The sequence below is a fragment of the Panthera tigris genome, chromosome F2 (genome assembly GCF_018350195.1).
Source record: "Panthera tigris isolate Pti1 chromosome F2, P.tigris_Pti1_mat1.1, whole genome shotgun sequence".
Classification (NCBI taxonomy): domain Eukaryota; kingdom Metazoa; phylum Chordata; class Mammalia; order Carnivora; family Felidae; genus Panthera; species Panthera tigris.
In genome coordinates this window covers 11,681,695-11,687,694 of record NC_056676.1, presented here as the reverse complement: position 1 = coordinate 11,687,694, position 6,000 = coordinate 11,681,695, and positions in this window count along the sequence as shown.

Below are 6,000 nucleotides of genomic sequence, written 5' to 3'. Positions count from 1 at the left end.
CAGCTGCCTAAAGTTTGTTGTCTAATGATAGAGATAGACCATAATAGGTAAAATGTATGCTATGTAGGAAAATGACAAGTGCTAAGTAAGAAAAGAAAGTGGAGAAAAGAATTAGGAAGTTCTACAACTTTGGAATGTGGCCAGGAAAGACCTCCCTGAGGTTATATTTGGGAAAAGACCGGAAGGAAGGAAGGAAGGAAGGAAGGAAGGAAGGAAGGAAGGAAGAAAGGGAGGGAGGGGGAGGGAGGAAGGGAGGAATGATGGGAGGGAGGGCCAAGCCAGGCACATATCTGGAGTAAGAGCTTTCCAAGTAGAGGGAACCCTGTGTGCCGGGATTCTAGAAAGGAAGCATGCAAAGTGTGTTGAACAAGTAGAAAGGACACAGTTGTAGCTGGAGGGGAGTGAAGTGCAGAACAAATCCTGGAGGCCCTTCTAGGTCCCCAAAAGGACTTTGGCCTTCACTTTGAATGAGATGGAAGACAGTTGGAGGTTTATGCAACAATTTCCTTGAAAGTGCCTGGACCAGTTCTAGTATGTAGCAGGTATTCAAAAAATGCTTGCTGATCGAACCAAGGATTTGTTTTCATCTCATCCACCACCTTCCACTTTCCACAGAGCAGGAAGGGTTGAGGCCATGGTCACATTGTGTTACCATCTTTACATGGTGTAAACAATGTCTCTGAGCTTCTCAGAAATGTCTGTGGCAGCTTGCCCCTCTTTCATCACTGTCTTCATTTCTTTAAAAGGCTAGAAGGGTGGTCAAAACTGGCTTAGAATCTGCAATGCAGTAGATTGATATTTTTACCAATAACCTGTTAGTATTGGTGTATTTCCTGGGAGCAAATCTGATAGTCATCATATTTCTTCTCTGTCAATATGGATAGGAGCTCATTACATTTATTTACCTAGCAGTTTTATAACCATTAGGGAAGTTAATTATGTAGTGTTCAAGAGAGCATAAAAATAGAAAAAACAAAGGGAGTTGATCAGAGAGGAAGAGTCACACCTGCTGGGTTTCCCATATGACCTTGATCCTTAGATCCAATTGTAATGGGAGGGAAGTTGGCCCATGATGTTGAAAGTGAGGTTCCCACTCCCAGCGCGTTTACAGATGTTCCTAGCCATACTCATCTCTGAGAAAATCAGAAAGCTAAGGTCAGAGATGTGTACAAATGAGTTCTTGCTATTGAAAATAATGATTTAAAAAAAACCCTTGATACAGTAAGCAAACAAAAAACCAGCTCTGGAGCACAATGTGGCTTTCTTGTTTTTCCTTTTGTTTGTTTGAGGAAGGCACTTAACCAACACTTGCTAGTTCTGAGTCTAGCTGGTTGAGGACTGTTCAAATTCTTAAACAGGAGCCAGATTTAGCTACGTGTCCATCGGCACCATATTTCTCTATCATTCTCTCTCTCTCTGGACACTTACTTTTCTCTTCCTCACCTGCCAAACAATAAGACTTATTGACTTTTTGGTCATAACTGTGTTGCAAGAATTTTCAGGGTGTAGAGTATATTTAAAATGAAGAATCTACAATCCATTTGAAGAGGATGGATTTCACAGTTATAAACAATCTTTTTATGATATGACTTTTGGTCATGGTGCCCATTACATTCATCAGATGTGTTTTCAACAAATGGGAGTAAACATCCCTGAAATCATAGACGATTTGCTGTTTCCAAAATAGACACATTTATTAGTAATGTCTATGAAACATCATATAAAGTGGCTAATGCATCTATGATTTTCACATTTTCAAGGTAGCTGTGAGAATGAGATTTGTTGAAATAGATTGATAAAGAAGAAAATTGAAGTCAATAAGATTAAGGAGCAGGGAAGATATGAGATTTATATTTTTCTAGACCAGATAATTATGATCTGACTCCGTTTAAATTGGACTCTATGAGAACTAGTCCTATAAGAGTTGCCTAGGCAAGACTAATTTGTGTTCCATGAATTTTAGATATTTTTCAATTTCCTTACTTTTTTCAAAGCCTGACTAATTGGAAGGAAATATAATTCAGCATATTGTATGAACATTTATTTTGATGAGCTGAAGTTGGCAGGAATGTATTTATCTATTGGAATATATTACAAGGTTTGTCAGTACCCCTCCTAGCCTCTGGTAAAAGCACTCACCCTCTTGTTAGGAAAATGTCTTCCCTCCCCCAACCCCCCTGCCTTTGCCATGAGATGTAGTGGATGCCGCCATTTTCTTTTTTTTTAACAAAATCTTTTCTTCTGGCGATGGGGACTGGGTGAAGTGTAGGTAGTTGTTGCAAACTGGCACAGTCTTGGTACCTAATCCCAGACTGCAGACACTGGTTTAGGAATAGGCACATATGACCCAAAGTAACCCAAATCAGAGTCTCCTCCCATTTTTGTTTTAAATTTGAGTTAACAAAAAGTAGCAGTCCCTGTTGGAAGCCAGGAGTTGTAGGAGGCCATGTATTCTGTATGGAAGGTAGGACTGCAGAGGAGATAACGAATTGCAGGGGAGAAGAAAAGCAGAGTGAGAATCTTGACCTTGTTCTTGGTTTCAGCTGTCCTTGAGTCCGATTCAATACACATGGTTTCAGGTAGCTGGAGCTGGCATTATCTTTTTGGCTGAGATTAAGAATGACCAAGACCTACGATCTAGATCTTTGAGATAATGAGACGATGCTCATTTAGTGTTTTCATACTCATTTTTCCTCATTTTTCATGCTGATTTAGAGATCTTGAAAAAGTCAAAAGTAAGATTATCTTCTCAGGTCAACTTCCATACTTAAATTGTTCCATACTTAAATTGCTGACTTGTGTATATTAATGATAATTTAAAGTTAATATGATGTGTATGTAAGTAGGCATTTTAGACAGAAGCTGAAATTACAAATGAACAGGCTGTATGGAAGGCAGCTTAAAATATGACCTTTACATTTTTTATTGTGCATTTTTGGACTGCTTATTCTCATTCTATATAGTTTTATCTTTATACAGAGAATTCCTGCTATGATAACCAAGAAGGATTTAGACTTGTATCTGGGCATTTTTATTGTGCTACATATATCTGTTGTGATGTGGAAACATAAAATATATATTACATCAGACACACACACACACACACACACACACACACACACACGCCTGTAATGAAACCCATAATGATGCAATTTGCTATTACTGAAATAAGGTCATCTCCACTTATCACTGGCTCTTTGCACAATATTGTAATGATAAATGCAAGCTCACTGGTAAATTTTTCAAAGTCAGTTTAGGTGATTTTTGTTGCAAAAGTCCATATTGTACTGGCTTTTATGCTGGCCATTTATGAAAACAATTACTATTTGTGGCTTGCCAGGAGTCTGTTAAAGCATACCACGATCATCAGCGTTCATATGTAGATAGACATATTGCTATCTTTGACATCAACAGATGTAGCATTTTCATACCATACAGAAAGTAATGGTGCCTGACATTTCTAGGTTGAAAGCCCTTCTTTGTTTCTTGCACTAATGGAAATAGACTTTGTGGCCGTTTGTTCACTTCAAGATTGTATGTAAATGTTTCTATAAAAATAGGGAGGTTTCTTTTTATTATCTCACAGAAGCTGGGAAATAAAGGTGAAGAGATAGCATTGGCAGACAAACCGAAGAGGATTTTAAAAATAGTTTAAATTCTATGTATCAAAAATAGAAGTGAGATACAAGTAGTACTATTTGTTTTTTCTTTTTTTCTTTTTCTTTTTTGGTAGATGGTAAGTTTGTATGACATTTCCATAAAAAACTAAAAGAATACTTTACAACAGAGAGATTGAAACGGCTGAAATGTACCTCCTCCCTGGTATCATTTCGTACTTCGGTGTTATTCTGTTGTTGAGAACAGAATGAAAACCCCATGACTTTGATTCTGAAGAAGAAAGAGCCCTTATAAGGTCAAACGAAAGAGCATCAGCACCCAGGATTTTCACACAGTCCGCTTGATTCTGCTACAGTTTCGCCAGTTTCTATTGTCTAATGAAGGGCCGAAGTGCTAAACGAAGTGACATAATTCGTTCTACCTGAATTTTTTGGCCCCGGTGAGGAATCACTGGTGACAAAAAGAAAAAACAGCTGAGTGAAGAACAGCTATAGTTGAAGTAGTGGTTGACACACCGTAGTACAATTGTAGCTGGTGTTTCTATCCTGGAAGGGAAAACTGCATTTTTATTCTTAGATCATTCACACGGTACAGTAAGTAGGGCGCCCTAAGGTGCTGGAAGCAAGTGGGTGAAACTTGTCCAAAGGAACATTCACTGCAACTTACCTGATTATAAGCCTGAGTTTGTACTTTTTTTGTTGTTTTTAAGATTTTGATATTCATTGTGAAATTCTTTTAATAACCATACTAATAGTCTACATAAAGGAATGTATGTTTGTGCAGAAAATGTAGAATATATAGAAAGGTAAAAATAAGGAAAAAAATGCTACTCGATATCTCATCATTCAGAAGTAATGACTGTTAAAATGTTGACAGTATTTACATTCAATCATTTTTCTATGCAAAGCTGCATTAAAAAATTAACCTTTTAATAATACAAATGATTTCCTCTTCTGCTTTTTAGATACTGAGTTATATAATAAACATCCTGATTAGCTGTTTTAAGAAAACTTGGTAATCCTAATGGTTACATGATATTGTATCCTGTGACTATATAAAACATCATTTAATTGTGTTGTTTTGGGAAAGTTTACACAGTTGATAACTTTTTGCTGTATATAATGACTCTCCAGGTCATCTTTTTGTAGCAGTTTGGCAATATTTAATAGCATTGGAGCTGTGCATATCGTATATATAGCTTTGTAATGTGATTTTAATCCTCTCCTTGAAAGAAATCCTTGCCTACGTGTTGTAGAAGGAAACCTGTACGTTGCTGCATTGTTTACAGTAGCTAATTGTCCCTTCAATAGGGTGTAGATAATACGTTAAAATTTATCTACACCACGGAATAATGCACAGACTTAGGTACTGAGTATATAGTAACAGCAGTACAGTGCAGCAAGTATGAAATGAACAAGCCAGGCAAGTGAGTCAAGGAGGGTGAACCCCTAAAACTTAAGGTTAGGATCAAGAAGAAAGTGACAAAAAATTCATGGTATGAAAAGGTTTAAGCCTAACTATACTGTATCTTGTTTATGGATAATCTACTGACTGATGCCAGAGATGAAATAACCATGATTTGCCTAAAGCCAGCCCTCTCATTTGTACATGAGGCTCAAGCCCTTTTCCCTACGCAGGGACTCTGCTCCAGTAATTCTCCCCAATCTCCTCTGCATCGTCATGGTTTCCTGCTCTCCAGGACCACTGCCATGGTTTAAAAAAAAAATCTATTTACTCCCCGCCCCCCATCCCTTGGGGCTAACATGTCATTTATCTCTTCCCCCCTTGAAGCAAAATCCACAGAAATCGCCAATTGTCTCCTCCCATTGTCTCCAGTCAGGTTGCCACTCTCCTTATTGTACTGAAACAGCTCTTTTCAAGGCTCTCAGTGACCTCCCTGTCCCTAGATCTAATGTCTGGCTTCATTAGCTTCACATGATCATTTCTTCTCCCTGATGCACTTTCTTCACTTGGCTTCCAAGCCACCCCATTGTCTTGTCTTTCCTCCTACTGTCCTCCTCCTACTGTCTTACCTCCTCGACTCCCAGCCCTCTCGAGGTTGGAGTGCTGCCATCACCAATCCCAGGTTCTCTTTCTTGCTTTGTGTCCCTGGCTTTAAATACCATCTGTAGGCTGATGATGGCACTCAAATGGCTATTTGCATCTCAGTCATCTTTCCTGAACTCAAGACTCGTATGTTTCCCATCCTACCAGACATTTCAGATGGCTGAGGGACATCTCAAACCTAACATGTCCTGATATTCTCCCCAAGGTATATCCTATGACCTATGAATGACCTATGGTCATTTCCATCCCAGTTAATGACAAGTCCATTCTTTCAGTTGTTTATTAACAGCCCATGTTCAATTTTTGTAGAAAATC